Raw genomic sequence first — 17,186 nt, forward strand, 5'->3', positions numbered from 1 at the left:
CAAGCAAGGAAGGCTTCCAGAGGAGGTAGCATTTGAGCTGGGCGTGGAAGGAGGGGCAGCTGCTTTCAAGGTGAGCAAGCCGGAGAAAGGCATTCCAGAAGCAGCTCTAAGACACAAGAGAAAATGGCCAAAGAGCAAATAGTGGAAAGGGGGAAGGGCAGTGAGATGAACATATTCCTAGGAAGTCCCAGGAGATGAGCCCCAGCAAATGTCTGGGGATCAGGAAAGGTGAAGACAAGTCCAAGAGCATGAACTGTAGGGGGGAGTAAGGGTGGGATGTGCTGAGAAGCTCAGGTCTGAAGTGGCAGTGGGTAGAGCAGTGGTTCCTCCTGCTATATATACTCCTGCTCCTGGAGGCTCGAGGGCACCCACTAGGCTTCTGACCACAGGAGCAATGGTTGGAGATATTTAGCTTGAGGGCAAGAAGAAAAGCAGAATCAGAAATGAGGGAGGCTGTAAGCTCCAGGAGACCAGGGCTGGCAGACTGTGTGTGCACTCAATGGTTATTTGATGATGGATATTTGCTGGGATAAACAAATTCCAGTAGCAGTGTGGACAATGGATTGCAGCAGATGGACTAGGGCAGGGTGGGCCATTGAGGAAGCTATCGCAATATTTCTGCAGGCAGACAAGACAGAGGGGGGAAAACCCAAGCAGAGATCCCTGACCCTGGTTACAGGGAGGATGCCGGGATCATTCCTGGGGAGGAAAAGATTTGGGGAAGAATCTGGAAAAAAGGACCAGTAGAAAACCCCCACAAAACAAACTACAAAGCCCCCAAATATCCAGAGTCCTCATCCGCTGTTGCTTTGTCTCAGAAAAGTACAAATAGGAGAGTTGCTTCCCCAAGGGCCACCATAATAATCACCTTCCAAGGGAGAACGAAGTTTCTCGAACCCCCTAATCCCAATCATGACAGATTAAAGAAGCATAATCCAGCAGGCTGGTCTCAGGCACCTGGACTTGGGTGAAGAAGTATCTTGAGGATGAAGTGTCTGAGAAGCATGGAGGGTAGCAAGACAGCCTAAGGACTACAGTTGATGGGGCAGATGCCCCAGAAGCCTGCAGACATAACATCTAGGAGGTCTCCTCCAAAGTAGCTAGTGTGGGAGATTCTGATGTCTTGGCAGCCAAAACTCTCCGGGTCTGAACATCCTCCTCCCGGCTTGGGAGGGTCATCATGTTCTAGGGATTCAGGACTATGGACTCGGAAATATTCCCCACGGTGGAAGTCTAGCATCCTTTAAGAACTGATGCTAGACTTTGATTTTAAGGATTCTTGACCCTACCCCAGGATATCCAGGCTGAGACGCAGCCTTCAACATAAGGCCCTGGAGTCAGGGTTGTAGCTGCTCAAAAACCAGTCTTCCTCCAGTCTCAACAGCAATTTAGGCCAGTCCATTTGAGTGCAGCTTAACTGCTTTATCACTCCATTACTAAGCATCCAAGACCTTATTTCACAGCTAATGTAGCTCTAACCCTGCAAGGAAAGTATGATCCCCATTTTTCAAATGAAGAAGCAGGCTCAGAGAAGTGAAATGACTTTGGCCAGTGTCACATAGCAGCACAAAGGGCTCCAGCCCCAATTGGAGTGACTCTAAGGTCAGACACCGGATGCCTTTGTCTGAATGTCTACCTTAGTTGGGACGTTAAGGCACAGCGATGGTGCAAACTCTATTCTGGATGAGAAGTATAGTCGATTTTGAATTCACTGTATGGTACTGCTCCACCAAAAAGGAAAAAAGGAAATTAGCATTTCTTGAGTTACTCCCTCATGCCAAAACATTGTCCTAGCCTTTCTGTGTGCTTAGTTTTATGTTAGAGCTCTTCATTCTGAATGCCTCTGCCCAGCCTTTGAGTTCTGCCCAATTTTGGACCCAAGTCCATCCTCCCCGCATCTTCCCCTGCAGACTCTTAAAAGTCTGTTTTCTCAGATCGGCTCTGTTCCTTCAACCAGACCAATCTGGAGCTGTCCCTGAGAACCACCTCCCCACCTGCCACTCCCAGCTGCACCTCCAACTACAAAGAAAACAATGACTCCATCTGCTCCCACAGCAGCCTCTGTTCCAAGCCCAAGTTGAGCTACACAACGAACCCTGGCAGGACACTGATCTCCTTTCACACCAGTATTCCTACAAGAGATCCTGGTTTGTTCTCCCATCTACAGTTTTCTATTATGAATTAACCCTATTCGTTACCCTAGCAATGGAGAGGAAGACCATCACCCAGTGGCACAAGACAAAAGGAAATCACATATGCACAGACTCTCTCTCTCTCTCACACACACACACACAAACACACACACACACACACAAAAGAAATCTATAGATGGAGTGACCAAGAGAGGGAAGCCCAGAGGTTTCACTGGTCTAGAAGTCCCCCCAAATCCTCAGGAGCCCTTTCCCCAGGACCTGCTGAGCCAGTTAATTACACAATAACTTTTCCCATAGAAAACTGTCCCCCAGTCGAAAGCCCCAAGCAAGTCAGCCCCCTTAGAGAATGAATGACTTGGCTTGGCAACCAGAAAGAGGCACTATCTCCAAAATGCTGCTATGTAAAATGGGGCAGCCATTTAGGTCGACTGAGCCTTAAATTCCTCATACATACACTCAAAATAATAATCTCAGCCCGGCCTACCTTACAGGGTTATTTTGAGGATACAGTGAGATCTTAGACACAAAAATGCTTTGCGTGTTGGGAGAGGAAGATGGAGAGGAGGAAAGCGGCAGGATATATAAATCAATAGAGGTCATATTTGACCCCAGGCAAGACCATGTGGTGCCCCTCCAATCTTGCCAGGTAGTATTCATTCTGAAAATGTATAGGCTACTGACTGTGCCTGAGGGCAGAGGTGCCAGTGTAGGGGGAAGTGATATTCCAAATTGCATGCTTCGACACTGGTGAGGTTATATGCAAACAGGGCCAGCCCACCCATCAGTACTACCAGAAGAATAAGCGGTAGGCCTTGAAAATGCATGAGCTCTGAAGACAAATACTTAAGGTCTTATGCCACTTCCTTAGCTTTTTGACTTTGTAGAGCCTCTATTTTCTTGTATAGAAAATGGGGACAAGATACCTAATTTATAGAGTTATGGCAAATTTGTAAGGATTATGTTAGATAACGTATGTAAAGTGCTTGGCAGAAATGGTAGTTAATAATAATTCCCCCTTTGCTGCTGCCTCATCCCTAAAGGTGAGGGAGGAGGCAGCACTGAATGGCTATTAATGAGAAATCCACAATCCACCTTACAATAGGCAGCCAGTGGGCCCTCAACAAGCTCACTAAGCATGAAATTGAGCAAGAATATTTATGTGTCCAGTTGAATGCTAATGAGGCTCTAACTAGGAAAGAAAGGTCTCCCTTGTTGCTGTGGGGATGGCAGGTCAGAAAAACAGGTGGAGAGAGGAAGGATAGCAGGAAAGCTAATGCTCAGGCCCAAAAAGCCAATGCTTTCTGCCTGGCTATGTCCCTACAGGCAAGTTCTGTAAGCCCTCTGAACACTCCTTTCCAGCCCAGGATGAAATGCTCAAGAAACTCAGGCTCGGCCATTTCCAAAACTAGAAGCGTCACAATCTGGGATTTCCAGGTTCCAATGAAATTGGATTCCTGGAAATTCTCATTCCAATTCTCAGGAATGAAAATTGTTGACTCCAGTAATCCTAAAAGATGGTCACCATGATTCGGGGCGTTCACCTCAGTGGGACAGTTGGGGAGTAGCAGTCATAGCCTCAGGGATCTCAAGGCAGAACTTGACGAGGAGAGGAAGGGAGGAAGGATGAGAAGGGGGAACAGCCTGGAATAGATTGACAACACTTTTAGCAGATGGGGAAGCCCAGAGGAAAGAGGGACAGTAAAAGGAAAAAATCCAGTGGGAGTCAAAACTGAAAGGTAGCTGTTCCTGATTGCATGCATAAAGGCAGACCAGAAAAGAAGGGCAATAACATTTCTTAAGCACTTGCTTTATGCTGGGTGCTGTACTAGGTGCTTTACAGATATTATTTCATCTTAACTTCATACTGTCCTTGTCAGGGCCAGAACTTTTGTCACCATCTCACCATTTCACGGATGAGGATCAGGAGATTTGAGCCATTGCATTACTTGCTCCATTAACCTTTTTTTTCTCCATTAGCTTTTAAACAAGGCAACAACCCCAATTTTGCTATTCCAATACTCCAACACTTGGTAAAGAAGAATTGCACAGCTATGTGACCCAGCATGGAGACTTTTCCCCTTCTGTTTGATACTGGTTCTCTCTTCTTTAGCCCTTTGCTCTTATCCATGGGTTTCCCACTTCTTGTTTAAACAAAAAAAACAAAAACATGTTATCAAAATACTTAAATGAAAGAGTAGATATCACATAACCCTTTTTTGTTTTTATTTTTATTTACTTTTATTTATTTATTTATTCCTGAGAGAGAGAGAGAGAGAGAGAGGCAGAGACACATGCAGAGGGAGAAGCAGGCTCCATGCAGTGAGCCCGAGTGGGACTCAATCCTGGGTCTCCAGGGTCAGGCCCTGGGCTGAAGGTGGCACTAAACCGCTGAGCCACCAGGGCTGCCCATAACCCTTTTTTTTAAAAACTATATAAACACATGTTTTACGTGTTTAAATGCCTAGGTTACAAAATTCAGTACGTTTCTCAAGAACCTTAAATTTTTCATCAGCTCCACCCTGAATTTTTGTTTGTGGAGACAAAAGCTGGTGCCATTGTCTTGACCTTGACCTTCAAAAAAGCCACCCACCGCACCCTCCTCCAGGCTCCTTCTCTCTCAGTGGCAGCTATTCCCCACAACCCTTCTCTGACTTCAACCATTTAGTACCCCCTGCAGAGGCCGTTCAAGTCAGGCAGAGGGGAAGTTTTAATGTGCCCTTAAACTTTCAGATTTTCAGAACCCCTGAATTCTTTCCCCTTGAAGAGCAGGAGACAGTAACAAGCATGGGAGCAGTCTGGATATGACCCTCCAACCATGAAAGTTCACCTACCAGGCTGTCTCCATTTAGCTGTTTAGAGACAATCCTTCTCCTCACTTACTAGTCTTTGCCTATGCCAGGCAGGGCCACCCCCCTCCACAATCTCCACACCCCCAAACATTGTCCCTTGCACAGGACCAAGCTTAACTAAATGCCACCTTGTCCAAAATGTCTTCTTGGATCTTCCCACTGCCTCAATCCCAAATCTGAAGAAACTGTTTTCCCTGAATTACTGTGGCATTAGCAGAGCCTATTAGCACTTTTGCCCTACAGTATGGGCATTGTCTGTCCTTTCTCCCAGACTGCAAACTCTTTAAGGGCAAGACCTAAGTCTATCCTGGAAGAACGTCAGATGTGCTCTCCAGGTTCAGTCTTTTTTTTTTTTTTTTTTAAGATTTTTTTTTTTTATCTGACAGAGAGCGAGAGAGCACAAGCAAGGGGAGTGGCAGAGGGAGGAGAGGCAGGCTCCCCACTGAGCAGATAGCCCAATGCAGGGCTCGATCCCAGGACCCCTGGGCTCATGCCCTGAGCCGAAGGCAGATGCTTAACTGAGTGAGCCACCCCGGTGTCCCTCTAGGCTCAGTCTTAACAAGGCCGCCTTGTATCTTTTACAGATTTCCCATATTCAGCGTTGAGCATCCCCCTAAGAAGGATTCTTCTCTGAGAGTAAACCTCATGAGGACAAGGACCATTGTGTTTTATTCACAGACATCTCCAGACACTGGCAGAGAGTCTTCTTCAGAGAGGCTCTCAGTAAGTATGTTTCATAAATGATGTCTCCAGATCAGGATTTCCTAAAATGATTCATCACCCTCAACCTGTGTCAGGGCTAATCTTCTAGGATCTCATACTCCCATCCCCATGACTAGCAGCAGATTTCTGATAAGATGCTTTTTTCAGGGTGCCTTGGCAGCTTGGTTTAGCATCTGCCTTCAGTTCAGGCCATGATCTCAGGGTCCTGGGATCAAGCCCCGCATTAGGCTCCCTACTCAGTGGGGAGTCTGCTTCTCCCTCTCCCTCTGCCCCTCCCTTCTGCTCATGTTTCTCTCCCTCCCTCCCTCTCTAATATTTTTTTTAAAAAAAGACTTTTCGCTGATTAGAATAACCAGCCCCTTTTAATCTGCTATGCAACCAGAAGCAACGTTATCTGCAATGCCAGTCTACTTCTCTGATAGCCCGTTACTACCAGGAATCCTATCAGGGAACACAACATTGGGGAGAGCAAGAGTTTTTTAGAATTATTTTATTAACGGTCCTAGAGCTCTTATGTGAGATAACATCATGTGAAAACATTGCTAAGGTATAAAGCGTACTTAATAAATCTTTTTTCTTCTTATAGAACATACAAAACACAGTTTAAACAAAGTTTTCCATAGATATTTAAGTTCTTTCCCATCCGTGCAAATGCAGGCAGGTCTGGGTACAGAGGCCCGCCTGGAAAGGTAAGGATACAGATAAGGACACACGTGAATGAAGTGACATGCATGAGTGAGGAAGACTCCATAGCCGATGGGAAAAATTTAGGTTCTCAAAGAACTTTGAGCTGAAGTGAGGCAGTTTGAATGAAGTCGGGAACCACCCCCAAGAGCCACAGTGACATAAACTGCCTAATAAATCCCAGTCAGTATCATTCATTATGCTATTAGCACATTTTAAGCCCTATGATCTTTACAGCAACACTGATGACATTGATCTGAATATCTTTCCACACATTTTTCACCCCTATCAAACCAGACCCAGGCACAACAAAACTAAGGATGCCTAATTTTTAGCTTTTCTGTATCCTTAGACTGTTATGATATGGTTAACATGTAAAAATAATTAAAGGCATCGGAGTAAGAAGTAAAACCCCAGGGAGGCTATTAACAACTTAGCATGTTCAGCTCATGAGTGAGGGTCAGTTCATCCTTATCATTTAAATGAGTATGAATTAATTCTCCCCCCATACCCCGAAAAGTAGAGATGGTGGTCTCCTTGATGGAGACTTTGTTACTGAGAAAATGTCGATGTCTCATGACCTTGAGTTGTGAAAGAAGATAAGGGGACCTCTACAAAGGCATTGTTTGCATAGGCGTTGCCAAAGCATTCAATGGTCAGTCATCCAACGCTCCACATTCAGTGAATTCATCCAGCTATTGACTGAGCACTTACTAGGTGCCAGATGCGGAGATACAATGGAATATTTGAAAGACCATGTTCCTGCTTTCATGGAGCCTGTTCATCAGTGGGAAGGTGGACAGTAATCAAGGAAATAAATAATTTCAGATAGTGATGTGTGCTATGAAAACAAGGTGGAAGGCATGACTCCTACAGCAGAGGCAGTATTAAGTAGAGGACACAGGGAAAGTTTCTCTGAAAATGCAAACATTTGAAACTAACCTTAATGTTGAGAAAACTCAGGTCAAAGATCAGAGGAAAGAATGTTCCAGACAGAAGCAACAGCTAGGCAAAGATTCTGAGAACAATACATTTGGAGTATTTAGAGACTAGAATGCATGGAGCAGAGTGTGCAGACAGATGGGTGACGCCAAAGAGGTAAGCTGGGATGAGTCAACTCTGCATCTTGTAGGCAATGGCAAAGAGGTTGGATTTTATTCCAGGCTCAAAGGACAACCAGAGAAGGGTTTTAAGCAAGGCAGAATTGGATTTACATTTGCAAACGATCACTCAGCTGTTATGTATAGTGTAGATATAGAAGCAAGAGCAAAAGCAGCGAGGAGGCTATTCTGATCAATCATCTAGGCTGGCCATGATGGTGGCCTTGCCTGAGGGTAGTAATAGTGGAGCTGATGAAGAAGCAGACAATCTGGGAATGTATTTGGGAAGAAGCATGAACTTCCTTGATAATGACTTGGGTGTGGAAGTGTAAAGAAAGTAGACAAATCAAGCCCAGTTTTAGGGCTCTGAAGAAACATAGGTCCCATTATTACTACAGAGGACATCCAGTAGGAACATTTCAAGGGTGGAATTCGAAAGGAAAATCAAGGGTTTTGTTCTAGCAATGACATATATGAAATTCCTGCTAGATACTCAAGCAGTCTAAAATTCAGTCTGGACTTTATGAGATATAAACTTGGGGAGTCATTGACATATAATCTAAAATCATAAGTCTGGTTGAGGTTAGAAGAGTATAGAAAGGAAAAAAAAAAAATAACCCAGGACCTAGCCTCAGCCCATAGTGGTCACTGAGAAGTGGCTAGTGGGCCAGAAAGAAAACAGAAGAGGGTAGTGCCAACGAAGGCAAAAAGGAGGAGGTGCCAACTCATGTTTAATGACCATCCAGCCCTCCACACCATCAGTGCTGAAAGTCCTGGGCCAGGCACTGGGATCATAGTGATAGACAAGACATGGCAAGGAACTCTAGTGGACTCAGGGTGTCGTGACGCCCAGAGAATGGGAAATTTAAATTTCATTTCTTGGCAGTACAGCTTCTGATCCAACTATGGAAACACCAGAAAAAAAACCAGAACACAGACCAATTGAAAAAGAAAGTTAAAGCTACAAGACAATAGTTGGAATCCTTCTGTTTTCTGTGAAAATCAGCAAATCTTTAAACATAGGCTGTGACACAACCTAAGAGTTATTGAACTTGTATTCTATTCAACTTTTAAGAGGCTTTAGTCTTGCAAGTAAGACTTACAAGACTGTCAGCTGCCCAATGGCATTTAGTGTCCCCAGCAAAACACTCTGGATGTTGATGGTAGAGAAAGAAGGGGATCGCACCTGATATTTCCCTATTATCCCACAACACTAGTGTGCAGGGTAAATCCTGTCAATAATGACATGAACAACTCTGAAGACAAATGGTAGTACCAAAGAAGGAATCCTTGAGGCTCACTGGGCTTAGATTCAGGTGGTCACTACTGAACATTAATAATAGTAGTGGGGTGGGGTGGAATTTGTGCAGTTGGTTGTCTTTATATATATATATATAAAGATTTATTCATTCATGAGAGACAGAGAGAGAGAGAGAGAGAGAGAGGCAGAGATACAGGCAGAGGGAGAAACAGGCTCCATTCCATGCAGGGGGCCCAATATGGGACTCAATCCTGGGTCTCCAGGATCACACCCTGGGCCAAAGGCAGCGCTAAACCGCTGAGCCACCTGGGCTGCCCCTGCCCCACACTTATGAGGGACATTGATGACCAAGAGCAAATCCAGAGAAGGATGAGCAGGACTTAAAAATATATTCTAGGAAGAACTGTAGGGAGGCTGGGGGAAGGGGAGAGAATAAAGTAGCCAATAAGGTTTATAATAAACAGTGGGGACATTTGCTTGCTTTCTTCATCTATTTATGTGAACATGAGATTTTGGACTTTCACAGGGTACTGAACCACTGAACCAAAACCAGTGGGTCCTCGTTCTAAGCAAAGCAGATTTCAGTTCAGTACAAATAACTGTTAAAATAATTGCAATTGTCATGCAACAAAATAAACTACCCTGTGAAGCTGAGAGTTCTCCATCACAAGACTTTGAAATACAGGTTGAATGACTGTTACCACCTGCCAAGAAGCACACCAGTCCCCCATCTCAATTCAGAGACCAAGGGACCAGCTTTGTAACAAATCTATTAAGAACCACCCAGTGGTGTAACTAAGTCAAATTGCTGGTGGTCCTGCTCTGCCCTGGGAACCTGGGTTCTTGCATCTGGGCCTTTGACACTCTTTCTGATAAACAGGTCATTTCCACAAACACTAGTGTCAATAGCTAAAGCCACTTTTTCTTGGTGGTCCTCAAGAGCAAGCTGGTATCTTGGTTTTCATTCTGTCCACTATATTTCTTAAGCTGGAATCTTATCTGTGAACCTCAGTGTCTATAAGTAGGTTTCCAAGACCACTCTCAAGGGTAAGGCTGTCCAAACCCCCAAGGTATCAAATCAAACAGCTGCCGGCCTGCATGAATGCCTGTTATCCACTGCCAAGAGACTTGATACCAGGCCTGGCCATCAATTTTAGGGCGACTAACGAAACTTCCTATCGTTAGCTCCTGATGAATTGGACTTCAAGTCACCCACTATACAAAAAATAAACAGTCCTAGCCCCACCCCCCAAAAAAAAACCCAATCTAGCAAGGAAATCATCATCTTAGCACACTGTTCATGCCATGAATAGAGGCATATGAATGAAAAATTAGAATACACAGTACTACCGAAATAGAAGTCATCAAAAATTCCTTCCTGATGTGGCAGTAGAGAAGGCTCTCAGGACAGACTTCAGAGGATATGGCTCTTGAGCTAGTTTTGAAGGAGGAGTCAAATTTTGCCACTTGGAAAATGTGAAGGAGAGGAAGGTACTGCATTCCCTGCTGACAAAAGAGCTTGAAACACAGCCGGAGGCATAAAACTCCCCGACATACTCAGGAAGTTGGGACTAAGTAGTCCACAGTGATTAGAGCAACAGTGGCTGTGGCTGGCGTCTCTAGCAGCTGCCCAGCCTCCAGGAGCCCATTTTGTCCCAGGTACAAAGCCGTTCAAGTTGGCCCACCCTGTCAGAAAGAAGAGCAACACAGTGGAGAAGTTAAATGGCTCAAGACTCCTCAGCACCAGTGGTGGCCAGTCTGCCCCTAGAAATGCATCTGAGGAACAGGGTTTGTTCTGAGATTATATTCTTTCCATTTTTGTGGAGTTAAAAGAGCCTTTTTAAAAAGCCTTTTGCAAAATGACTTATAATAGATCATGTTTAGATTTTTAATATTCTGACCTAAGAAACTGTTAGTCCCCCAAATTATAGAGGGGAAATTTTGCTATTTGTGAATCCAAGCCCAGGAACCACCAAGAGTGAAAGCCTTTGAGGTACTTTCCAACACCTACGTTTCCAAGAATCGGGACCTGCATTCCAGACTCCCAGTCCCCTCCTTCATGGGTCAGATGCAGGGTTTCCTGGCCAAGTTCAGGAAACCTTCTGAACTGAGTTCAACCTTCTTCTGCCTGAGTTCAACCTCCTCCCACCAATCCGCGGCACATCCCAGATGACAGATTGCTGTGGAGTAACTTGGAGGCTGTTGGGTCCCTGCTGAACTCAAGAGGCCTCTTCATGACACTTACAACATGTAACAAATCAGCTCAGAGCAAAGAGGTCAATCAGAAGAGATTTTACAGATGGCGAATCTCATCTGCTGCCAGGAGTGCGAGTTTTCCTTCATTTAGGTTCTAACTCTCCTCTGTTGCGCCCCTAACTTTAACACTCTTCCCAGGCCCACCACTACACCCACCTCAATTCTCCCCCAACCCTGGGAAGTCGTCCTCTCCCTCTCCCTTCCAAGTGCAATGGAATGGTAGTCTCTAACTATGCTGTATTCTCTAGCGAGGGGTCAGGGATCCTACTTGCCAGAACTACAACTTAAAGACTCAAGACTTAAGGACTTTCTGAGGAAGAAGTACACATGGGTTCCAAAGCAACACAGCCCTTGCACTAGGCTACCTCGGCTATACCCTTCACTTTTCTTCTTTCTTCTGCCTCCTTTCCCTTTCCCTTTTCAATACCTATCCTATCCCTATTCTACATAGTGGTAATTTGGGATATATTCTGCTTCTCTCCTTTAGATCTCCACAAATTCAGACCATCTTATACTCTACCCTCTACCTCTGTGGTCCTTGTTCCGCAGTAGGACCTAACTTTGTGTATTTACCCACATGGTAATTCAACAAACGATTTATTTCAATTCAATAAATACCTATTTATTGAGCTCTTGCAATATGCTGGACATTCAGGATACAGAGATAAAAAGAGTCTGCTCTCTGCTCTCAGGGAGGCAGGCAAGGGAAGAAGCAGTCTTCTGCTTGGCTCTGACTCAAATTCTCTCCATTCTCCACCTCTCTCCCTGTGCATAAAGCTGAGTCCCCATGGGTAATTGACAGGATGAGGAATAGATTCTCACCAAGATGGTGCCTTCTGCAAGCTTAGAAAGTTTAGCAGAAGGGGATTTATATGGTTCTAGTTGTTTTTCCCCCTTCCCACCTTTTAAAAGCTCTGAAGACATGGTAAATATAACTTTGGATCAGCAGAATCCTTTTGATTGGCAGCTGGTATAGGAGGGGTAACTTGGAGGACTTGACAGCTCAGTAGATATAGTCTTTTCTGGGTTTCTGCTTTTCAGTCATCATCTGGTTTTCTCTGTGTCCCTCCTTCAGCTCACCTGATTTCTTCCCCTTCAAGATAGAAAAGCTCCAAAACACACAGGCCTCTGCCACCACTCAGCTGTAAGAGCAAGCTTGAGAAAGCAGGAGGAGCCACCCTGACCGTGTCATGCTTCAGGTGGAGACCCTGCTTCTGAATCTATACCTTTCAGAAGAGACTTTTCCCATTCATTAGAAACTTCCCACGTAGCATCTCTGGAGGAGGGACCCAGGCCCACTCATGTCACGCAATCTTCATAATGTCCTCACCCATGACCTCACTTAACTAAGCCAAGGACCTACCATTTCCTAGTACGTTCACCCGAGATTCTGACCTGCCCAAGGTCAGTATTTGCCATTCTTCCTCCAGCCCCTCCCTGGCATATTTTTTCACCAATGTAGTCAGGAGATACAAACTCAGGTCAAATTAGAAGCTTCATACCCCAAAGCTCTCCTCTCCCAATAAAAGCCACCTCTGCCCTTTGCTGTCATCTGCATTTGTTTTGCTAAATTAAACCTACCATTCTTCCAACACCACACTGATCTAAAGAGAGGGCTAAAGAGAGAAAAGCAGAGCTGGGATAGCAAAGAGACCAGGAAGGAGTGAGTATCTCTTAGAACTAAGAAAAGGGACCAGGCACACTATACCTGAGCACCTGTCATGGGCAACTCCCATGTCCCCAGACACTGCAGCCCGACGTTCCCATTGGGATTAAGGCACAGTGGAGAAAACTCAAATCAAGAATGAGTTCTAAGTGGCATGGGAGGAATCTAACGCTCCCCCTCCCTCTGCTCATCTCCCAACCCTTGTCCTCCCCGCTCCGAACCAACGTCCTCCCCTACACCCATAGTCTGACTAGGGCTGACTCAGAAGGGTACTATGATTCCCTTTCTTCCTCTCTCCTCACTCAACTCCTAAGCCAGCCCTCCCCACACACACTCAAGCGCTTTGCCCTTCACATCCTTCTCTTCTGGGCTATCCACAAAAAGCAGTCTTTGTTACGTTAGACCCGAGGAAGAGAGACAAAGGAGGCAGCTGGTGGGAGAGCTCTACCTCCATCCACTACATGCCCCATTGCCCCTTCCACATCCCCCCAACAGACTGGAAATCACGAGTAATGAATCCTGACCAAGTTCAGGTCTGTTTCTGTGAAAGTGAAGGCCTCTGAGCTGGAAAGATTTACCCGAGATGCACAGTGTAAATAAACAGTTCTTCCTGAAACCCGTGACACTCTGGGAAGGCTCTAACCTGTGCTCTGCCAATTAGCTGAACTATTGTTGGTGGAACACAAAAATGTGGTGGGTACTTTTTTCTAGACTGTCTGCCTCTCTCTTTACCTATGTTAACTTCATGCTGTGCTTCTGTCTCTCTCCTCTGGTCTCACTGTTTTTCTTTCCCTACTCTTTATCTCCCATCTGGCATTTTCCCCCCTCATGAGAGCCGGGATTGCAGTAGGCAATAGTAGCTGGGATTGCAGATGGCAGTAGGGATTCAGAAGAGCTTTACCAAATCCCTGAACCTCTGGAGTCCATGCATGCAGTGTGGCCCATGAGAGGTGCAGCGAAGAGATGATCCCTAGCATTTCCTACCATTGCGTTGCTTCACCTCATCCACTTCCCTGTTATCCAAACGGAGACCAGTCACAGCACTCAAGAGCCGCCTCCACCCTGGCCAGAGGCCTTCTCCGGTGGGCCCTTCCAACACTCTCTTAACAAACTCTAGGAGCCTATCAGGCCCATTGCGGCAGCCAACCAGCCACAGGCACGTTTGACTCCAGCCTGCTGACGGCACCATGATCCTGTCCTTCCTGCTGCCTTACTGTTATCTAGTCTGTTGACATTATCATTGGTTCCATTTACAATTCTAGACTAGAAACCTTCTTCTATCATCCGTCAGTGAAGCTGTCCCTTTCCTCACCAATTCCCTTGCTGGCTGGCCACTTGACCTCACCTCGCCCAATAATGGAGAAGCCAGGGTATGGAAGGGAGGAACTGGAAACTCTGGAGTCTAGAGAAATTGAGAAGATGAGAAGCAGAAAGCACCCACTTCCTCAAGCATGTCAAGGGAACAAAGACGCTAGTCCTCTTGCTTGCTCGTCCTCCCTAAAAAGGTACCTTGTATCTAGGAATGTGATAGAGTTCTTCAGTAAATTACCCCAAACTGCAATCATGACTGTCATGGTGTAGTGACTTGACAAGAAACTGTCTTGGCCTAGAAGTTTCTGTCCCACAGTGCTGTAACTGGGGGACCCGTGGCCTGTCACTGGGGCCCAGGACACACTCAGGCTACTTCAAGAGATATGCCGTTCTCTGGAGAGCTTTCTCCTCTCCCCGGCCAGAAGGTTCCTTGGAAGCCCATTTGCTTACACCAACTGAGACCCTTTTGCTGAAGACTCCTCCAGCCAACTGATCCTCATGAGTCACCTCAGTCAGAGTATCTTAGTTACCTTGGAGACACTCAGAACTTGGGCTCTGCTACCCACATTCTGCACTCACTGCCCTGGAAGGATGATGCCCTGAGGCGCTGGCCACACGCCCATAAGCCTTCCAACATCCAGGAAGACTCCTGAACAGACCACTAGACTTCAGTTCTTGCTGAAGGCAGCCCCTGCCCTGCCCACACCCTTCTCTTCCCCCCGCTGCTTGCCTACCATTTTAGCTGTTCTTTCATTTGTATATACTATTAACAAATACTGTATGCTTTTAGATTAAATATGGAGTATGTTCATGTTTTCTTTGAGATTTAGTTTGTGTTATTAGACTCCAAACCCATCTTCCTTGGGAAGAAATGACCATTCTTTTCCTTTGAGAAAAAATTCCTTCAACTGTACTTGTATTTTCAGTATTAATTTTGGAAAACTGTGGAGACTGAGAGGCTGGGAATGCATGTTGGGGGGCGAGGGGGCCTAGCAGTCTTCAAAAAGGGAACAAAAGATGGACATGTGAACTTTGGACAGCATTTGCTTTTTCTTTGCTAATGACCGGACATCTGAGCTCTCTGCCCACCACAGTGACAAGTCGAACTCTCCTCCCCACCCCCAAAACAGCCCCTCCACAGGTTAGAATGGAAGGGTCACAGGGCTCTGCACCCCAACTAGCTGACAAAAAGAAGTCTAAGCTAAAGCACGAAACCCTGAAAAGCAGAGAAGCCATCTAGAGGATGAAGGAGACCGGAAGTAAAAAAACTAAAAAGATGAGCTTTCCGGGGCAGAATGGGAAAGGCTGGCCCCACCCAAGAAGGGCAAAGAAGACGCTACAGTGGGGGAGATAGATAAGCCCCAGAGTCTGGAAAGAATCCATTTCCCACAAAAACCAAACTGAGAACAGGTTTGGAATCCAATAGAGCCAAACAGCTAATAGCAAAGTGTAGGATCACGGCGGGTTACAAACCAGTCAAAAAGATCTCTTGGCTTCCATCTTTCACATTTTCTTAGTTGAACTGGTTGTTTTACTTTATATTTCCCTGATAAAGTTCCTTTGAAAAAGCCCAGTCCTTTCATAGGCTGCTATGGTGAAAGAAAGAGCTCTACTCACTCCCGTGGCAACAATAACACGGCAGCCAAATTGGCATCATAGGGAGTCCCACACCCCCTTCTCCTGCCTGGCCTGCACTTCTCAGAAGAGGGGCTTTGAAGGAGGAAAGGAGAGCTGGACAGAGAAGGACAATAGTAAGAAAGTGCACCCCGAGGATGGGGAGTTTTTATTTCCTTTGAGACTTAAACCACATTACATGGTATTCCTCCCATCTTCAAACAGGAAAACAATTTTCCTGGCTGCTAAAAGCATCCAGTACCCATCTCCGTGTCTGTGGCCTCTGGGCAGACTCGATTTCTCGATTTTTTTTAGCACAACCACCCAAAGAAAAGAGTGGAAGGACCCTGAGACAGCTCTTTGCCCTTACCCTGTTTGCATTCCCAGCTGCTTTTGATCACCTCTTATATCCAACCTGTCCACCCCTCAACACTCCCCTCCTCTCCCAACCAGATTATTTCAGCTGATTTAGGGGATAAGGACTCGCAACCCTTTCCCGCTCCTTACTCTGCATTTTAGCCCCCATTGTGTCTTTCTCCATAGTTGCCCATGTGGAGGGGAAAGGGGGCAGTTGGCATGATTTGTTCCCCAGAAATGCTCTTCATTGCCAGGAAGCTAGTACCAGCCACTGTCTCTGAATCACTTCAACTCCTCATTAAGTGGAGGAGCCATTATATTTAGCAAGTAGAGGCATCCACTGCAAATTTCGCTCAGGGAGTATTATGGTCGGAGCACAGGGCTCTAAATTCTTGATTGAGGAGGTAAATATCCCTTGAGAACGAGCATAATCACTATGATGAAAAGCAGCCGCAGAGATGCAGAGGCTCTGTTACTGTTTCAGTGTATCTGTCTTTCCATCTCTATGTATGGTATTATCGTGGCTCGGGCTCCCTCTAGCCCTGTCTCCCCTGTTCTTTCCTCCCTGCCCTCCCTCCCTGCTCCTCATTTTACTGTAAGACACAGGATGACAGGCAGAGGCTGAGAAGGATAGGAAATCAGGTCTCCTGGACAGGCCAGCGGCAGGTCGCAACCTGGGGAAGGGAGGGGATTTGTGTGTCTGCCTGCCCTTCTCCCACAGACTGTGTTTCTCCCTTCAGAAGTTCTGCCTACTTGACATTCCTTCTCAGCTCCTCACACCCCCCTCGTGCCCATCAGACCTGACTGCTCCTTCTGGTAGCAGGAGGAAAGGCCTTGGTTATAAGATACGTGAGATCAGGGATGCTGAGCTCCCAGCCAGCCAAGCAGCCCCCTTCCTCCTGAGCATTTGCCACATTTGGGAACACACCAGGCCACTGCCCAGGGAAGGCATTCGCCCCCCATCCCCACACAGAAAACCCCATTTCCTTTATGGACATACTTCCCACACATTGAGAGGGGTTAGCTGACAGTAGTACTATAGAGGATGAAGGTCATTTTCTGGAAACCTGGGCCCATTCTAAACATCCTTGGTGTTGCATTAGCATCATCTAAGGAAAAGGAGCCAAGAGAAGCCTCCTTCGATGACCCAAAGAAGAATCAGCCCGACTGGATTCCATCCCTCTCGGGATTCTCTAGCACATTCGTTTGCCT

At 46.1% G+C, this 17,186-nt stretch overlaps 1 long non-coding RNA gene across 4 annotated transcripts in view; it reads right to left on the minus strand.

Moving 5' to 3' along the window:
* Positions 1 to 17,186, minus strand: part of LOC144292549 (uncharacterized) — a 44,751-nt gene that overhangs the window by 25,949 nt on the left and 1,616 nt on the right. For 2 of the 4 annotated variants that reach the window (XR_013359944.1, XR_013359942.1), the window contains exon 1: positions 1 to 17,185. This exon is cut by the window's left edge and continues 5,193 nt beyond it. The exons of 1 other annotated variant lie outside the window; for it this stretch is intronic. This is a non-coding gene — a long non-coding RNA (uncharacterized LOC144292549). Of the gene's footprint in view, position 17,186 lies in introns of those variants that run through there. One more of the 4 variants, XR_013359940.1, reaches the window with a different exon arrangement.

The sequence above is a fragment of the Canis aureus genome, chromosome 21, assembly GCF_053574225.1.
Source record: "Canis aureus isolate CA01 chromosome 21, VMU_Caureus_v.1.0, whole genome shotgun sequence".
Classification (NCBI taxonomy): domain Eukaryota; kingdom Metazoa; phylum Chordata; class Mammalia; order Carnivora; family Canidae; genus Canis; species Canis aureus.